This window comes from Atractosteus spatula, chromosome 19, assembly GCF_055471065.1.
Source record: "Atractosteus spatula isolate fAtrSpa1 chromosome 19, fAtrSpa1.hap1, whole genome shotgun sequence".
Classification (NCBI taxonomy): domain Eukaryota; kingdom Metazoa; phylum Chordata; class Actinopteri; order Semionotiformes; family Lepisosteidae; genus Atractosteus; species Atractosteus spatula.
Genome location: NC_142724.1, coordinates 3,900,626 through 3,921,414, shown reverse-complemented (window position 1 = coordinate 3,921,414; position 20,789 = coordinate 3,900,626). Strand labels below are relative to the sequence as shown.

At 37.9% G+C, this 20,789-nt stretch overlaps 1 protein-coding gene across 1 annotated transcript in view; it reads left to right on the top strand.

The window, feature by feature from the left end:
* The first annotated feature begins 10,822 nt into the window (after positions 1–10,822).
* Positions 10,823–20,789, top strand: part of plagl2 (pleiomorphic adenoma gene-like 2) — a 29,634-nt gene continuing 19,667 nt past the window's right edge. Inside the window, exon 1 of the mRNA XM_088937421.1 lies at positions 10,823–10,947. The gene's annotated coding sequence lies outside the window, so the exon portion shown is untranslated. The remainder of the gene's footprint in view (positions 10,948–20,789) is intronic.

The following is a 20,789-nucleotide window of genomic DNA, read 5'->3' as shown; positions in this document are numbered from 1 at the left end:
GTAAAGAGATATTTCTGTTGTGCATTAAAGCACTAGAATGAAATGAGTTCTGTACAAAGTGTCAGCTATTTCAGATGTAAGTTTACAGAAACTGGAGAAGTTATGTTTTTATTTTATCTTGAATAGTGTCAAATAGTTGTCTTTTATCTGAACACATTTAAAAATCTCGTTGCTACAGTGCACTGCTCATATTGTCATGTTAAAGTCTGCAAATGAATGCGATTTCAAAGCTTTGAGTACAGGGTGTGGTAAGAAACAGTATTGTAAAAGGTCATTTGGATTGGCATTGATACCATTAAAGAGATGTTTGCAATTTAACTATTTTGGTCTGACTTTTTCAGACAGAAATCAGAATAAACAAACTGCTTAAAAAAGAAAATGTTCTGTAGCTGGTTTCCCTTAGCTTCACATAGACTAATAGAATTGCTGTTACATCTTCAACAAAGAGAAGTAAAATGAACTTGCACATACTAATCCAGAGCAGTTATCATTTATAAGTAGACAGCTGCCTAAAACCTGACTTCAATCCCAGCTGTCAACACAGCAAACGTCCTCAGAGCATCTCTGCTTTATTTACAGCTAGCTAGCTAGCTAATGAAAAGCATGCAATCAGAGCTTCTGCATCATAACATACTGTAAATTCATGGCAAGTGGAAAATGATGAACACTGGCAGCACAGTGGAAGTGCACTTATAGAACTGCCCCTTTAAAAATGCACAAGGTATGGTTTTAATTTAGCTTGTCAATTAATTCAATCAGTTATACCACTGTGTAAGTCGACCAATGCGCTGGATCTGCAACTGGAATGAATCGCACGTGAGACCGGATTAACTGTGTTCGTGCCTAAACCCTGATTCCAACAAAGTGCAATAGTGTGTTTTCATCTGAGGTGAGGGGAGTGCTGTTAAAATTTCATGGGAATCTTATAAAATCACTTCATCAGTTTCCATGTTTCTCGGGCTCAGTATGCCTTCATGTTATCGGTACAGTTTTTTAAAAGGATGCACAAAAAAGAAACATGCCTTTGTCTCTTATGGTCCCTTGAGAATATAGCTTTGTTACAAGAATTCTTTCTGAAGCACTACCAGATTTGTTGTTTTCTAACATTTTGTGTCTTCCAATATTCAGGAAAAAAGGCTTGGGTATCTTTATCTGTTATTTTTATCCTATAAAGAAAATTACTTTCATGCAACAAGAATATCTTCACACATTTACAGTATCTCTCCCCTATGCCCACTGGGTTTCTAGAGATGAAACATCTTTACTGGACATTATAGATATACTATATAATATTCTACACTTTAGAGAAGAATAAAGACAGGGAGATCACAAGGGTGGAGAGAGTAGGCAGATGGATGCAACAGGTTTGAACATTTAAAAAAAAGCAAACCTGGATCACAAATTATTAGAGTAACCCAACCATAAACATTGCAACTCTCTAGTTAAAATTATTATTTTTTTAAATATGTTAACACAAAAAGTTGGGCAACATAAACATGCTTGCTAAAACTGAATGATTTAGAAGTGCAGTGTGTTGCTGCAGATGATACATATGTGTTTGACTTTCAAACTGACTGCAGTACCTTGTAAACTTAATTGCTCCCTAATTACTTAATTACTATTTATTACTATAATTAATGCACAGCGGGTGTAATTGCTGTCAACTTTAACCATAACTCAATAAAGCAGAGAATATGCTAAAAGGATTGCGGAGTGGAGGGTGTAAATTTGAAGGAAACTCATTGATTGTGTAACTTTCTCCTGAATACATGAATGAATGAAGCAATCAAGGAATGCATGCTACACAATCTACTTAAAAAACTTTGCAGATAGATCCCCCCGATGGTGTTATTTTTTTCCTGTCCTGTTACCCCTTGACCGTTCTCAGTCACCAGGCTCTTAGCACAAGGAATACTTTATGAAGTATGTTAATTTTTCTGTGAATGATGTCTTGTGGTCCCTGGTCAATTGCTACCAGGTTGCAGAGCTGGCTGCCTGTTCTGGGCAATTCCTAAGAGAAACAAGCTTTTTGGGAAATGGGATCTCATTCATTTGCAGCCACCTTTCTCTCCCTTTCCCCCTCCCCCCTCCAACTCATTTGGTTCGGTGTTTTATTTTTATCAGCAGACTTGTTTGCTCCTCTCATTTTCAGGCTCTGGAACACAGACACCCCCTTCTTCAGGTTTACTGATGAATAAATGGCCAAAGTGCCAGAAGCTGTTCAGGTAATTACTGCGCTACAAAGCTCACAAGGCAATGGAGGCGGTCATAAGAAATCAGTATGCAGCTCACAGGAAAACATACCATTATTCTTTCTTATTAAATGTTTACTTAGGTGATGCATATAGCCAAAGCAGCTTGCATGGTTCAAAAACCTACACATTTGGTACCTGTTTGCACAGTAGGTTTTGCTGGAGCAATGTAGGTATAAGGTACTTTGCTCAAAAGGAAAGCGTCCCACCTGAGATTCAAACATTGCCTGTTTTAGGACAGATGGGCTCCTGGGTATTCCTACTGATAACTCGTTGATTAATGTCTGTGACTTATAATACTTTTATCTGGGGCGATTTGACTTTGTATATATTTTGCACAGAGCAATCAGTGTGAAGTATATTGCCCAAGGGTACAACAACAATGCCCTGTTAACCTTCCAGTTACACATCCAGAGCCCTAACCACAGTTACATGCTGCCATCTAATTATTTGCTAACTCTGCTTCTCTGAATCAAAGAACTGGGCAGCCCCCCCCAACAGGCTTTTCTGCATGGGTCTCCATTGTTTCATATCACATAAGCTCTGGTATGGATAAAGGAAAAACAGTGTTCAGCAGAAGACAACAGTGGTTGCTGAGCTGAGAAGCATTTAACACTGAATGTGAAAGATCAGGGTTATGAAGTGGAATGAGTCTTTAGGGGTAAGGGGCTGGGGGCACAAGTGTGTGTCGACTATGCCAGTCAGCTGCCACACACTCACAAAGACACCAGACCCTATTTGCACAAAAATGACAAAGGAAGTGCCCAACAGAGTAAGCGCTGGGAGTGCACGACTGACTTTCTATTGATATCCGTATCGGGTTCAGCATTAACCAGCATGTGCCAGGAAAGGAAGACCCCTTCTGTCTCACAATCTCTGTGCCTGACAGCATGACAATAGGCAGAGCTGGCAAAAGAAACTGCTTATGAGGTAATCAGTGAATTCTTCAAAAGCTGCCGGTTCTCAGAGCAGGGAAGACCCTTTTCAGATGTCTTTCAATAAGGCAGGAGTGTGCAACTCCAGTTCTAAAGGGAAAAATGGATCTGGTTTTCTTTCCACCTGAGCCCATCAATTATTTAACTGAACTCATTATTTGCTTAACTGGACAAGTTGAAGCCGTTCAATGCTCTTGAGAAGCTGGAGCTGTAAAGAAACCTATGAATCCTGCAGTACAGTGGCTCTTGAGGAATGGAATTGGGCTCATCTGAAGAAAGTAATCCCAGATCCTTCAGCAATTATTCCCTACCTGTTCCCTGTCTTCCCAGATCATTTTCCTCAAGAGAGTCAATGTGGTACATGAACAGTTCAAGAACAGATTCAATCAAGTAATTAATGTCTGTTTCTGAAGAGCTGAAATAAACTCCAGAAGGCTAGCTGATTGATTTGTGCCTGTTTGTGTCTTGCTTGCCTAAGTTGTCCAAGACCCAACGCCGCTGTTACAGAAGTGTTCAAAAGCCAGAGACTGAAGATCATGTTTTTGGTCTTGCTAGTAAACTTTGTGCAAACCTAGTACATCAGAAGTGAGGACTTCAAATACAGTGGATGAGTTTTGAAAAAAACATCCCAAGACAAGAACTGTATGTTTTTTAACAAGACGTCTTTCACAGGACTAGGAAAATTCACAAGCTATATACTAATAACAGTCATAGTCACGGATGTAGAAAAAGTAGTAGCTTAGAATGTTTGACACCCTCTGGTCTCCGAGACAACGTGTGATCCACCCAGGGTGTTATCAGCTGAGTGCAGACTCACCGTACTGAAAACTCAGATGAGATACTGACTCCATCCCCCTGCCTCTGAGCTCTCTCCTGTTCTCCCATTGCCCATGCATGAAAGGAGAAACAGGACACCTTTCAGAGATGTTATCTGCCATGAACCTTCCAAAGAGGTGGATTTTCTTTGGGGGGGTGGCGGGGCTCATATTTGTGATGATTTTTTTGCTTTTATTTTCAGCGCCTCCACCCATGCTCCTCTGAAATACACCTTTAGAGACAGCTTAGAAAAACAACGTCACAAATTATCACAGAAACCTTCTGAAGACTACAGAAGCTTTCAACACTTTCTGGCTTGTTTGCATGCCATTGTGTTAGTTAAGATGAAAGAGAATTTATGCAAAGTACTAAGGCATTTTAATGCGCCTATTGGTGTTTCAGTTACAGTCTTCTAGGGCATCTTCATTGTCAGCAATGTCTATACCTGCAGGTTTAAATGAAGAATTAAAGAGCACCAAAAACATAGACATGTTGAATAAGGTTTTTCTTTGAGATTATTTAAGGTGCTATATAAAATAAAAATAAATATTAGTACTGTGACATTGCACTGCTGAGCCCCAAACAGGAAAACTGGATCTGCTAACTGTCCTAACTGCTTTTCTGTTTGTGAGAGTATAAAATAAGATAATACAGTTGCTATAGCTAATTTCAAATCTTTTATACATGCAGCCACATACAGATGAACACGAGTGATTTACAGTTACTTAACAATATACACTTTGTCGTACACCTTATGATCTGCCTAGTTTTTTTAAAAGGAAATGACCAAGAGTGGTTTGTTTCAGCTTTCAGCTTTGCCGGAGGACTTTCAGGTTTCAGTTTTTCACTTTCAGGAGTCTCACTCATACAGCACCAATGACAAATACCCCCCCCCCCCCCCCCACCCGTCATTTTCAAGTGCACATAAAATGTTATCATTTTTTGGGTTATTTCCTTTGTTATTTAAAAAAAATATCTGAGACAGTCTGTTTATAAAACACATTTATCTGAGATAGAGTTGTTGAGCTAAAGTCTTTGGGAAATAATATTTTGCCACCTACTTTGGGAGAATAAATCATCTGAAGAAGTCTCCATTGCAGAAATATTAATTTTTTTCTTTGAACTTTCCAGTGTGTACTTATCCCTCCACCTGCACCTTTACAGTTTACACACAGACTCGGATCCCCTCTTGAACCTCTTTATAACACGCTCCATAATGGTACATATTCCAAAAACAAACTCATACCTCAAAATGCTACTTTAAGACTCAATGGGGAAGCGTGCTAAGCTACAGACTTGCAAATTTCTGTGTTGGAGACTTAAGAAGGAATGGGAGTGGAGGTACAGCTTCCAGGAAACAGAATGAAAATATAATCCTTTATGTTCATTTGTATAATTATTGTTCAGAGCATGTTTACCCTAATTAGTTGTACATACTGCTCAGTTCCAAATGATGGGTTACGGGCTCAGATGGACATTTTTGCATTTTGTTCCTTGTGTAATTACTGCCACTGTCTAGTCGCCAGTGCCACTGGAATGCTAACCAAGCTCCCTGGGGTACAAACTCCCAGTTAAATAAAACCATCCTCTTCGGGAAGCTGGAGAAAAAGGGCTCAAGAAAAGAGGAGGAAGCTAAGGGAGGAGGCTGGCGATGTCACACCGCTCCAGAAACACCACCGTGAGCTGACTCGTGACTGCTGGGGTGAAATGCGTGAAGGAACCCCAGGTTCGACCCAATCAAGAGTCCTGAGAGATCAAATGGTTTGGAGTTTGGAGTGACAGCAAACTGTTCTGAGACCAGGAGCGAAGAAAGAATTTAGAACCCTGTATTAAAATAATTCTTTCACTTCAGAATGATATTGTTACTTACAATGCACCAACTATAAGCTGTTTTTTTTTTCTCAACAAGAGAGCAGTTTTCGAAAAAACAGCAAAATTGTATATGGTTTATGTTTTCCTCAAAAAACGCAATGCAAACATTTTGAAAGGCAAATGCTTGCCATTCCTGTTGGTAAATAAAGGAACAGAACACTTACTCAGCTCATTAAAATAAAATCACATCTGCTTCGGGTACTTGATTCGTACAGTAAAGAGAGCATTAAAAGTTTTCTAACCTGGAGAGAGACTAATATAGGCATAGAGGAAACTGGGCTGTTGGCTGTTGATGCTTTTTAGGGTAGAAGATGGTGAGCACCTACAGTATTCATCTCCTTCACAGCAGTGACGTAAAGCAGCAGACCAAGGATTTCAGGTTAGGGGAAAGATAAAAAACACATAGAGAAGGATAATTTGTTGATAAATAATGAATTTCGTATCTGCAACATTATGATTCACTTGCAGAGAACATGAGAGGTATACCTGTGAGATAAACGATGGAAAGCAACTGATATGTTTGTGAGTTCTAGAAATGGTTGACAAGCAATATGGATATTTTAGTAATTCCGTATGTACAAATGCCTTTATTATCAGCTCTTTTTACTTTAACAATTTGTCTGGTCTGAAGCAAATTAGACCAAACTTTATGGATCTGGACCTACATCTATTAATAAACCTACTCTGTGCAAGGATTAGAGGTGATGGCCTGTTTGTTATTTTCTAATAGAGAAAAATAAGGACCAGATGTTTATAAAGCTCTACTGTATGCTTTATTTTTTTTAGATATTTGTAGAGAGCAAGGCGCAGAGAGAAATGTTTTCAGATAGGTCATGTGACACACAGAGGTTAGGTCTGGGGGTATCAAGGATAAAACAGTGAAATTGGGATGACACCACAAACTGGTTTGGATTAAAATCCTCTGCTACTTATCCGTAAACAAACACAGATGTTTCAAAGACTTCCCTCTTCTGTCAGTATGGGGAAAACCGTATTTAAAGGGTTTTTAACTCCCAAGCCCTATTTGGAGTGATGAAAGACTATGTAAACTTAACATTTTAACATCTTCTTTTTAAAAGCAAACCAGTGGAAATTATCATTAAACAGAAGAAGCATTACAATGAAATTCAATTTACTTTGAATATCAATATGCAACCGGAATGACAAACTCAGAGAACTGCAGTCAAGCTTGTCATAGCAAACTACGTAGAAATTAAACTTTCTAGAAAATATCACTTTTTCCTCCTTATTCACAAAGAATAGTAAATTCACTGACCAGCATCAGTACATTGGTGAGATCTGAACAATTTCTCGGAAAGTTAATTCTAAGTGTGAAAAAGGGATTAGATACAGTACCATGCCGAAATGTGTGTTTTCTCACTTAGAATTAATTAAATGTGTAATTAATGTGTGCAATTCAATTGAAAGGGGACTCTTTTTTTAAGCAAAAATAAATGCAACAATTTATAACTAACAAAACTAAAAATGTTAAACTCCACTCCTTTGTTTTTCCCTCTGTAAGTATGACAGCTTTATGAAATATTTTGAAATCATGTCTAGATTGCTGTCCAGTCTCATTTACCTTGCATGTGTTTTGTTTTTCACACAATGAACCTAATTTTTAGATATTCCCAAGACACAGAAAACGAGAACAAGTTAACTTTATCCTGTTTGTCCAGCATTGACCTCCAGAAACACCCAAATCTGATTTGAGCCTTCTGTAGTTTTTCTAGCAAAACTGCCAATGTAGACATACTCCTATTCCAAATTTCAATATAAATTATTTTATTTCTACCAAGTTAAACGAACTTTACCAGTTTAATTAATTGAAGACCAATTGCTTTTCCTTTAGTCTCTGTATAAATAAACGAGCAGGGTCTAATTGTGATAGATAAACAATCAGTTAACACAACTATTATGCCAATGAAATTATGCTCACAATAATTTTAAGGAATAACAAGGATTTAGTGCTTGTATTTTGTCATGCTAGTTTTGTAGAGTAAATTTAAAAATAGAGATTTCAAACCAACATGACAACATGACTGTAGCTATCATTGACTTCCAGCACAGAAAGACAAGAATGCAAAATAAATAAATCCATATAATTTTTCCCTGTTTTTGTCATAGCAAAGTCGAGATTTTCACAGAATAATTTCAAACTTTTCAACTCAGACATAAATATATCCTCTGTGAATTGCCAGAATTATTTATCCTGCATATAGTTTATGTTGAACATAAACTTAGAACATGAGTTTAGAATTTTGTAAGTGGTATTTACTTATGAATGAAGATGTCATATTTATACCCTTTTTTCAGAAATGTTTCTAAATTCCTGCATTTGAAAATAGCTGTCTTTTTTAAAAAACAAAAACAACAAAGTTCTAAATAAACTCCAGCTGATATTTTCTTTTTAAATAATTAAATCTGCCCTGACTGGTTTTGCCTCACTGATACTTTCGTGATGAAAAAAGCATAAATACATTTCAGAAATGTATCAGGGATAAATCAAATGCAGACTAAGAGATAATTTTAAACTCTTGGTCATTTTTTTGTTACTTTATTTTGGCTTTTGCAATTGATCAAGACTTTGAAAAAGAAAGGAGAAAGATATTAGCAACACTTTTGTGTTGTATGTTGCACTTCCAAAAACACATTGAATTATTGTTTCATTACATCAAAATAAATAAAAAGTAAATTATTTTAAATCGTTTTCCATTGTGTAATTGTAAATATAACCTCTTATTGTTTTGTTTTTGAAATAGTTTAAATTGTTTTTTTCTGTTTTGTAGTGGAATTGATGCATTCATTAGGTATATTTTTGGAATGTAAGAAACACATATGTCTGAGATATAACATTCATCATTATTTTATGACAATTGTTTCAGTTTTATTTAACAAACATTACAAATGAGTTGCCTCTGTAAATGTAAAATATATGTTATGTTAAGCTTTCTTCTTACTTTGCAATTAAATATAAAACAAATGTCCATCAAACACTGTTGTCAAAATTAAACAAACTCTTCTACACATTGTATCATTTCACTTTAAATATGTAATAGTGGACTTTGTTACTTTTATTTTCAGACTTAAAAACAATATTTAAAAAATATATACAGAGCAGAATTCAATCTCTCAAATATTGAAGAGGATTTTTTCTGTTTATTTGGCTTCTCAAGACCAAGTTGAGTATTTAATTGTAACAAATAAGTCTTAAGATAAATGTTTCCAAACTGGAGTAAATGCAAAGGTAACGTATATTATAATCCATGTTTCCCACAGTTAGTTCAGATTTTAAACCAGGCAAAATAGGAAATACAATTTTTAACACAACATTTTTATGTCTATCAATTTCTTGCAAGGAAAAACGTTTTATTTCTCTAAAATTAAAACTGAAAACAAGATTCTCGCGGTTGCAACATGTGAATTTCACCAGGAAAGACCTGATGTCTCCCTATGTTGGCATTCCCACTAAAGAGTTTTCCCCCTTTTCCCACCAGTTTGCAATCTACTACTTAAAATTGTGAGAAAAATGCACCACCCGATGAGCACGTGTTTAAGCTTATGAAGAGACATTCCAAGGAACAAAAAGATAATTATTCGTTTGTCTGACGCAACGAAAAAAGGCAGCAAAAATTGGGCACAGATATTAGTTGCTGATTTTTTTTTCCCCCCGTCAGTGAAGAAAATGTCTTGAGCGGGGGGGGTGGGGTGGGGGGGTTGGGTGAGGAAACGGGCAAATGTGCCCTGGAAGTAATTCCTAAGCCCCCAAACACAAGGTGAATGAGAGGCTCAAGAACAGCTCCACACGTGGGCCCAGTACTCAGTCCTCATTGTGGTCTCACTGGAAACGTGGACAAGTTCCCTTGAGCAGTGGAATGGTTTTCAAAGCAAAATTAACTTCGCTGTTTAAGGTTGTAAATGAATCATGCAAATATAACTGGATAATGCAGACCAACGGTTCTACAAGTCCCCCACAAGACTGAAATCTGAAATTCTGATTATTAAAATAGGATAGGGGAATTGTATACAATAAAACACAATGCAGGGCAAGGGTATCCGCAGGGCTATTTCTATTCATCGCACTTAACAGTTTATTTTTGAATAGTTTGTATTTAATTTAAGCGTTTTCTTCGTCTTTTACAACCTACATTTCTCGTTTCTCAGACAGAGGCATTAGAAATGTGTCAAATTCTGATGTGTGCCTTGTGTGAAATACACCTGTGCATACCTTTTGAACTCTTCTGTACTCGACTGAACAAACTTAACAGGTCAACGCAATCTAGACAACACGAGAATACACCAAGGTGTAACACCACCAAATAACAAAAAAACCCCATCATTTTAAGGAAGAAGAAAACTTTTAAGACATTAAAAGGGATTTATCTCATAAAAATAATTTTGTAGTGATGTTTTATTTTCCAGATAACCACACAATAATATTATATCAGAAAAGTCGTGTCTTAGGCTGATATTCCGATATAATTGTAGAGAAATCTTTTCGTACATCCTTTACCGAACAGTTACTTTTGATTGATATTTTATGTACAAAATCACGAATCAATGCAAGTCGTGCGGTTATTTTTAAGAAGTCCATAACAACATGAGTACATCACCCTGCTCGGAACACCATCAGTCTATTGTTCGTTTAATTCATTGTTAAAACAGCCTTTTACTTAAGAATCCGATCACTAAGTTACAACGACTTTTTGGAAATCTTTTAAAGCAAGTCTGTTACTGATTTCGTCAAACCTACCAGCTATTTGCGCTCCTACTTTCCACGCGTTTTATTTTTATATCTGGAAATGCGTTTATTTATTGTTTTATTCTGATGGACTGTCAACACTGCCAAAAGACGGAAAAAAAATGTAGTTTACCAAGCCCCGTAAAAAAGTTTGTGAAAGTGCCTGACGTCACTCCCACAATGCTCCCGCTCCAGAACTGTGGTGCCGCAGGCTGGGGAGAAGAAACGTTCAGGCCCTGAAAAAAGAAAAAATATAAAAAAATTGGAAAAAATAATAAAACCGCTGATCGAGGAGAGAAAGGCCAGGAAAGGTGATGTGGGAGATCCCACGGTAGGTTTGCGTCTGGTCTGGGATAAAATGTTGTCGGGGTTGCTTGAGAAATTGACTACTGAGGTGCTGGAAAGTTTTTGGTGGTTAAAGCTGTGCTTTTTTTTTTTGCAAGTCTTCTAAAAGTGGCTACAGTTTGTGATGGGATTTTTATAATGCGATTTGAACGGTAATAGTTATAGCAATCGTGCGATTTCTCGTTGGAGAGCACTTACTTCAGATTTTTTGATCACTTTTGTTTCCAAATGCGTTTTTTAAAAAGTGACCGTTCGTGTGGTCGGACCACTTTTATGCTACTTGTTTAGTTGAAGCATGTATGAGCATCGGGGTATTTAATTTTTAATTACGTGATCGCCTGGTCGCTGCAAGTTTGTCGATAAATATGCGTGGTTTTAATTTAATTGTGCTCTGGTCAAAATGCATTTCGTTCCCAGTGGGCTTTACTTATCTAATTGATGCTCTGAGTGAGTTTTACGGGAATAATTACTTTTTACGGATTTAATTTGTGTTTATCTGTCCTGAATGGAGACTGTGCCATTGGACACAGACACTGGGACCGAGCGAGCGTTCATGGTTCATTTTTGAGGCATTTTATGAAGTGTTAAGCCTTTTGGATTTCTGCTTGTTTGTTTTGCGCAATATTGTTTCCACTTTGTAGAAGTGTTGCAAAGCAACAAAAAAAAAACTTAAACAATTTGAAAATTTGTAACCACCCCCAACTCCCCGAATATCTCGAGTGTGTAACCCAGCGATGTTGTATTTGGTGTTGTCGTCAGTTGCCTTTTCCTCGATTATTTTCCGTTTTACAATCTGGCTCTTAGTTTTCTTATTTACTTAATCTGCCCGGGAAAAATACGAGCATCCTGCTACGAGAAAGACACACTAATTTTATTGCCAGCTTTCGATGCTGAACTGATACCGAGTTTGATTTTGTTCTTTTTTTTTCCCAAGAGTTTGGTTGTGCGTTTTTCTAACTGTGCATCAGAATATGATGGTTTGCTTAAGATAAACGAGTACTGTTTCCACGCCAGTAGTTTACGGCTTTCATGTGTATCATTGCGGGGACGAGTAAAAAATTGCAAACCACTTATCTTCTTGAATTAAGGAACAATAGATTTCCTTCTTTTAAGTGCTGTATCTCTTCCTTGACGATTTGCTCGTCAGCAGTTTCTCTTTCGCTATAAGGAAGAAAAAATATCGAAAAGCAAAATTTGCACATACTCGCAGAATATCCTCTCATTTCCCTGAACTGATTTTTAAAAAAAAAGTTGAACTGTGATAAACAGTTTTAGAGGCTGAAGACTGAACGACCGATATCCGATAGCGAACGAGTAATGTATAATTACTCTAACAACAATTAGTCTTTGCTTTTGTTTAAACTACTCATTTGGAAAAAAAATGCACATCTTTGCCGTGATTGTCAATAAACGTCTGTCCAAGCACCTGTCTTGTTTTAGCACCTTGCAGCGATGAGCTCCGTGAAAGTGATCTTTTTTTTAACATAACCGATTTTTTAATTTCAAGCTACGTCTAAGGTTTAAAATGCATTTGCTTAAAAAAAAAACGACTTCAGACCTTGCAAGACAGAAAACCGTGATCACTTAGGGGAACTAGAGTTTATCTTCTTCTTTGTTTATGAAACAATTTACAGCAGACCCAGATTCTACAGCATGTCCTGCAGCAGTTAATTTTTTAAAGATGATCCTCTTGTTACGTAGAACAGTGACAGACATACTTGAACCTCACCTATTTCCATAGCCGAAAGCTACATAATAAGGAAATGGAAACGAGATTGTCATGAGACAATGGTTTTCTCATTGATCTTGCAGTGCAAGACAGAGCAGATATTAACGTCTTGTTTTTTTTTCTGTTGCCATAAACGTGACCAATGTATGGGTCACATTACCTTATCTGGGTTTCTCTCAGGTTGCCCCTTAAGTTGAAAAAATACAATAACCTGTTATAGCAAAAATATTTTTCTCGTTTAAACCGCAAAGGCTCGGCAGGATTTTGTGCAGTTAAATCAGGACCTGGTTCCCAGTTTGCATTTGAAAATACTTTTTTATTGTTATAAGAACATTATTTGGTAAATGTCTGGTAGTTTGAGCTCAAAGAGACCTCTTTGAAATCGTTTCTGCTTTTAACTTAACTGTGCAATTCTCTGAGAATAAATTTGCTTCAAAAGTACTGCATTACACAAAACAAAACTGGGGAGTATCCAATATGGAAAGACAACTGAGCTATACAGCACTAAATAGCTATCTGCTTTTCTGTATATTGTGGGTCTCAAATCTATTATTGGTGTTTCTGCAGTAAGTCATTTTCAACATTTATTTAATTTGTTTCTCTGCAGAGCATCCTGAGTGACGTTTAGATCATTTATAACATTACATCTTCCTGATAAAGATAAAATAGGAGCATGCTGTGATGTTAAGGTAGTAAAAAACGTGTTTGTCCTGGTTGATTGAAATGGCAGTGCAGATTCGTTATGGCAACTAAATTGAAATGATTGAAGTATTCTTAGAGTGAAGTAGCCCCTTAAAAGCAAATCTTAATCTCTATATGTGGTATTCGATGGGGGATGCGGGTGTGGAACTCTAGGATCTATTCTTCATTTCTTTCATAACCATTTATCTGGTGGTGTACCTCTCTTTTAATTTTTTTTGCAGTCTTATATTTCGATGTATTAAGTAAAGGGCCCCTACCTTCCCAGCACTCCCGTGACACATGAAATTGTGAGAATATACCACTGACACACAACCTACAGGTTGTGTCAGTCTGCCAGATTGGTAATTCTTTCTCAACCTTCTTTAAACAAAGTATTCAGTTATTCTGCTGTTTTATGAGTTTACGAAAAATTCTATTAAAAAACACCTTTGTAGTTTCCAGCCTTCTTCATCTTTACTTCTGTGTGTAGGTTATTACCCTTAAAAAAAGACCTTACATTTTATAAACAGAGCGCAGACTCTTGCAGTGGACCGGTAGTATTTGTTATCTAAGGGCCAGTGTAGTATTTTGAAGAAGTCTTGCCTTTTATGTGACACAGCAGATGTTCATTAAAAAGACCCATGCCCAATTTTCTTTTTAAAATTTTTAAATGATAAAATAGATCATAAAAAAGCTGAGGCTAGGATTAACTGACATTGCCTGTCAAAAAAAGATCCTCCAGTATTGGGGCATGCCCGCTTTATTACCCAATCAGTTTAGACGCACGCATTTGCCAGAATTTCAGGGTACAAATTTATTGTCGTTGTCTATAAGTGTTCGGCCACATTGCCCTCTACCGAATGAAAGGAACTTTCCTTTGCATTTTGAAATGTTTTGTTGGAGTTGTGTTCCTGGCATGCAAACCACTATTCTTTCACAATTGTGTTTTTCAAAAGTCAGTAAAAAGTAAGCCTGTTGAACAGAGTGCTGATGAAAAACAGACGCACTGTGCAGGACACCATCCACATTCTAACTCAACTTGCAGTATTCAGCATCTGAAGTAGTAGGAAGATGTGAGATACTTGATCCCCATATTGTGATAATTCCTAAGGCTTTCCACTGAAGTGCCTAACTATTTAGTTTAAACATTCCTGAATTGTTCACTTCTGCTCCATTGTAATTAAATCTGGGATTATCGGATTCTGTATTTGTTTGCTTTTTTAAATTTTCTTCTTTGTTGGTCTGCGTGAACCTTAAGTGAGAATTCTTCCAAAGGGAAGACTCCCAAGTTTTAATAATCAGTGATTGGTGTTTGTATTTGAAGCATACTTTTAAGGACCTTAATTGTATCATTTTAATAACTATCCCACTGAGGTATGAATCGTCTTATTTTCTCTGGATTTTTGAAAAAGATAAAAGCTGTTTCTTTAAGTGCTGATTTCTAACAGTTTGTGATTTGTTAACAAGTGTAAGTAGTTTTAATATTTGTTTTTTTTGGTACGTTTGATTGTGTCCTTAACATTTTGCAAGTATAGTTTTTGAAGTTTATCTGTGAAGCACACCAGCCAAAACAAAATAATTTTAAATCGCAAAAGAATGAACCGACCACAGGCTTTCCTTCTGAGTGGGATGTTTCCTGTGAACATCCTTAATTCTTGTAACTTTGTGAAATTATGTTTACGGTCCAGTTTTTTTGGGGAGAAGTTGTAATTGCATCATTGCAATTGTTTTTGTTGAGGTTGTCTGTAAGCAACTAGTATTTGCAGAGTAGTTCTCCAAACCTCAAAAACAAACCATTATGCTAATGTAAGTGGCTCTAACTTGCATAGAGCCCTGATGAATTAATTACATAAGTGGGCCTACTTGCAGACCAACAAGTAATGTTCTAAAGTGCCCTACTGTATGGGAGACTAGTTGTTATGCAAACACATTCTCCTTATGAAATCCTAGTTGATTTTTTAGGATATGTTTAATCCTGCTGCGTTTCTTGTCAAATGTACTACTGCTTACTAAAGTGGCCAATGTTTAGGCTCCTCAGTGTAAATTGATTGTTGTGTATTTAGCTGCTCTAATAAATACCAAAATAGAACCATGTCAAATGGCTGTACACCTCTCCCCCCAGTTGTCTGTACAGTATAGCAACAAGCCTTAAGTGATTAGTGCACGTGTGTTTGGTTTGGTTAAAGTTCTGTAAATAATTGAGTAAAGAGGAGAGTTGCAAAGTAGCTGCACAACCAGATCTGAAAATGAAATCCACAGATTTGCTCAGTCCACAGCCCCTCTTGATCCTTTTCAGTTTTCCTTTTGCTTTGTATTGGCAGCATATGAAGAATTCTGGGTACAAATAAACACCAGTGTACTATTAGTTGTGTACAAGCGTCCTATTGCTTATTTTAAACAAAACTGTGATCCTCCTTTTCCACTCTAAGACATAAACAGTGGTGTTGTGGCTTTGTTTGGAATATCCCAAAACTCTGGAGTTGAATTTGCTGAAATTGGCAAACTTATCCGATTTGCTCCGTGTAATAGTTTTTGCCTGTGTCATTTGATTTTATAATAAAGTACCCATCACTTTGTTTGAAAAAAAATAAAACGTGATTTGAGAAAAAAATCTAAATGAAGTTTGTTTTACTTAATATTTGTTTGTTTTTTTAACATTAATGTTAAAATTAAAATGCCAGTTCGTCCATGTACACAAGAAAGATAACTAAAAAAAACATTGTTTTGGTATCCATAAATTAAATCTATGCAAAATAGATTGATAAAGAGACTTGATATGACTAGGCACATAGTGGAGAATGCAGTAGGGTTTAGTAAAGAAGTTCTTGGTGTTTAGCAGAAAATGTGAATTGTATCAGAGTTTTTAGTAGCGTATTGGTTTGATATTACATTCCTTTATCTTTTGAAAAACCTGTGCAGCACACTGACAGGAATTACAGGGGTGATTTTCTGTTGGAAAGGTCTTCATTGAGCCACGTTCCTGTGAAATTTGTCTTGAGGTTTTGCAGTGGGATGGTGGCCAATGTCATCCTCATCATCACACAGGCTCATGATCATTTTCTTTGAAAACCTGGAAGTCAGTCTCAACCTGGTGCAAAATATAGACCTTCAGGTGTCAAGCAAAGACATTGGATGTTTTTTTCAGCGATTATTCCTTCTGTAGCACAGATGTTACATCATGTTACAAGAAAGAAGTGTCAGCCATCTCAGTTAACTATAGAATATACTACGGGTACAGATACAGAGCACTTTTTGATCTGCAAACAACTTAAATGGCTTACTACTGAGAAGAATTAATTATAAAACCTCTAAACTAAAGCGGAGAAATGTGCTCTCCAAAATATAAACAACTCCATGATTCACGTGGAAAATAGTTATGATTTTGATGACACATCCGCCTTCCTTCCTGTTCTTAAGTAATTTTTCATAAACCTCATTGAACCTCTTGATGTTGGAGAGATGTGACATTTTCGTGGTGAATCCTCTGTAGCAAAAAAAGCCCCTGCTCCAGTTTGTAATGGTAGAAGGAGCTGGCTGTGATCTGGGATAAAGAATTTTAATATCTTTACTGTTGGACCATATTAATGTTGCCCTGGAGAAACTGTCCAGAATCTAAGTTGTTTTTCTGTGTATTAAAGCTGGTGATCCGTGCGAATACACATCCTGCAAATAAAGCACAGTGATGCCGGTTTCAGACTTTTATTAAATTTCTAAGGTTTTCTTTAAATTGTTTGTAGCTGAATTAAGTTTGTTCACCCCAGTGATGGACACCATAAAATTGATTAAAGCACATTTGCTTTTTTGACAGCCTTTCATACTAAATTAAAAACAAATTAAATAATCACGGTCTTTCAACTCCTGCTCGCTATGTTTGTGCTTTATCTGGTTTTATTTTGGAGTAAAAGAATTGCTTTACAATTAAGATGTGCTATGTTTGCACTGTACTTAAGTCAAAAAGAGTAATGTGGACTGCTCAGCATCAGTAAGAAGAATTTTAATTGGTTAATTGCAAGCAAAGGGTTAAAGAATCATAAAATCTCGATCACATTGATTGGAACGTGGATACTGTTCCAGTCCGTAGTGCTTGCCATGCCCAGTCTCAAAAGAGCTTTTCCCTCCCTTCTTCACAAGGCAGGCAGATGAACATACTGATCCCACATGCCTGAAGAGCTGGAACAGTGGTGGGAAATCCAGGATGTAGCACATCCACTGCAAACGTGAGGTCTGGGAAGTCTTAATTGCTCCCAAGATGCTCAAGGGTAGGCTGTGGGATAGAGAGAGCATCATTCATCTTTGGGAGCAACTGTCAGGGAAGCCACACACTCAGCACAGCACATCTCGGACCATTGAGATGAGATGGCAAATTAATTTCATTCAGATGACAATCTAAGGAAGAGCTGTGTTAACTTATTAACTGTTAACTGTTAACTTATCCAATATCCTCCACCATTTGCCCAGCACAGAGCTACTGTACACCTCATAAAACCTCATCAACTAAATGCATGCGAAAATCACTCTGTTCACTTAGCTGTTTTCTGTAAACACTGAGGTCTAGTGAATCATGGAGAAGGAGGATTTCAGCCTTGGTCACTCTGGTGTTGCCCAGTGCATGCATTCAGATCACTCTTCTCTTTTTGCTGTGTCCTGGCTTTAAGACTAGTGTAGTAACGGCGGAGAATTGCTTTAGAATTTGACGGAGGACTGAGTTTCCTACAGCCCAGGGGGTCATCTGGATCACATTGCCTTGCTTTCCTCGAGACTAGGATTTCCTAAAAGATCTCAATGAAATCCCTCACTCAGACTTCCCACTCTGCATCTCAGAGCTGTGAAATTCTTACGGGCGCCAAGACGTCAAGGGGGAAAAATAAATCATTTTTCTTCAGTTCCGTGTCCTTGCGTGCGCGGGGGTTCGTGCGAGAGATCCGTTTGTTTTTTCTTCCTCGATCGAGTGGATGGGGGAGAGGAAGGTCGAGGGATGACTCGCCAAGTGACTCAGCATCTGCAGCCCCAGAATCTGCCGGCTGTCAGTGACGGCTTGTAGTGTATCCCTGAAGAGCCCCTTTACATTACAGTGACCAACATCCACCTCCGTTTCAAAGGCATATGCATTTGCTGTGACTCACATCTAAGCTATACATGCACTTAAAGCTTAATGAGACCAAGCCCTCTTCAAATACCTTTGCCATTAGAAAGCAACTTCACTGCTTACCAGAGCAGTCACTTGCTTTTCATGTGCACACAAGGCTTCTCTGTCAAACTGGATCTCAGATGGATTAATAATCAGTTAAGATGGCATACATCGTGTTATGTGACAATGTAGCCAAGATGTTTCTGTCTTACAACATGATGCTTACATACATTATATGCTGAGAGGATGGAAATGCACAGCAAATGAAAACTGGAAGCAGCAGACTCTCACTTGATTGTGTGCATTAAGACTTGCAAATTAAATAAATGCCCCCTTTTTATTCAGAGGCTACAAATCTGCATCTCTTACATTGTGTTACAAAACTAAGAAATTTGAGGCAATTATTTTTTCTAGGATTAAGAGAGAGAATAATGGCAGTTAATTTATTTGGCTAATCTCCTTAACTCCTGTTTCTAGATTTACTGCAAGGTCTGTGTCACAGTTGCCTTAAATAAAATAATTCACTTTAAAAGGTGTGTGTGTCAAGTTACTCAGGTTGGGCCCACCAATAATAGGAATTTTGCAAACAACAAGTCTAAGTAAAACTGTTAACATTGCTATTATTCAGACTGGAGGTTATTTTAGACTGTTGCCACTGAATGAATGCATTGGCTTTGGTGAAGGAAGTTTTCTTGCTTTTTGTAGCAAAAGAACATGGATCACTTTGTCTGTGTTGGCTTTGTGGCAGATGTCACCAGAGTGGCAGATCAGGGTGAGGAGGGGAACCGAGAGATTTGTTTTGAGTGGATAGTTTGGTAACTGATTCACCTTTTCTGGGGCTATAGTCGCTGACAGCTTGAGCACTTGGCTCTGCAGTGCGTTAATGTTCACTGAGATTTTCTTCAACCTTGTGGCGTTTTAGCAAAAACTTTTAAACTGTGCTTTATTCAACACGTGTCACTGTGGAGAAATAAGGCATCAGTGTCATCTTTTTTTTTCTGCACCTTAAGAATATTCACAATCTGTAGAATCTTTCTGTGACCATGTTGCTAGAATACAGAATATTTTGCAGAGTATCTTAGGTGTGTTACATTGGGTTTAGATCAGGACATCTTGCATACTCGGTCTGCTCAGTGGATACTTCATCTACAGGGAGAACCTCATCCAGCTGAGCATCGTGACAGCAAACATTAGCTTGTAAGGTCAGCATCATAGCCATGCCAAGTTGTTGACAAATGGAATCTTAAGATGTTAATTCCATTACACAACTGCTGTTGAAGATGTTTATGTATCAATGTTACCATTCATGATGATCCTTCTCCATGCCATTTAAGTTCCACTCTTGTGGAACTTAAATGTGAGCAGTTTCCCGCGTATGGTACATGTACACGTTGTAGCCAATGAAGACCAACCCATTCTGTGAGCTATTTTGTCCAAATAAAACTCCACCCTTGGTCTCTGTGGAAAATTGGAAGAGTTCACATGTCTAGATCTGATTTTTGCATTACAGAACAACTAACACTCTTTTGTGATGTAACTGTATCTACTCAACAATCTGTTATTACTGTGGGTAACTGGATATACTGCCATTGTTTTTTTACGAAACACCTCCAGTCTCTACTCAACACTCCTTAGATTCCTGGTGTATAGCTTACATGAGACCAGACTGCTATGCATCCTTATGCAAGAGCAGCCTGAATTGTACCATTTAGTCACCTGTTCTTTAAAAAGAGGCTTTTCTGCTTCTTCTGCAAAATGCAACGTATCGACTTGCCATGAGTTGGAGTCACACATTTTCCTTCATTGTTTGAGTTCGTTCTTTTACAATTGCAGTCTTGTTTCTTCTTGGCGACGTCCTGAGCTTCTTACAGCACGTTGTTGAGCAAGTCAAGTGCGTAAAGGACAGCTCCCCCCCCCCCCACGCTGCTCCCGGCAGGTTTCCTTACCCTACATTCCGTTTCATCCGAGAGTTCACGGAGATTCCTCCACCCGGGCGATCCTGAAGATCTTGCCCTACGTCCACAAGCCAGACAGTCCGCTGAACTGCTCAGCAGCAGGGGCAGTAGCTGGCGAGGCGTTCCAGTCCGTCGTCCCCGAGCAGAAGTCAGGATGGACGGAAAGTGAGGACATCCTGAAGTTGCCTGTAGGCCTACCCCCTTCTCCTCCACGCCCTCTCCTCTCTCCCACCCCTCTCCTGGAAACACCAAAAGCTAGCTGCCGTGCCTGAGTACTTAAACCAGCCTCTGCTGCTGTGCGCTCCACCACAGAACCTCTGTACCCCCCGAGCTGC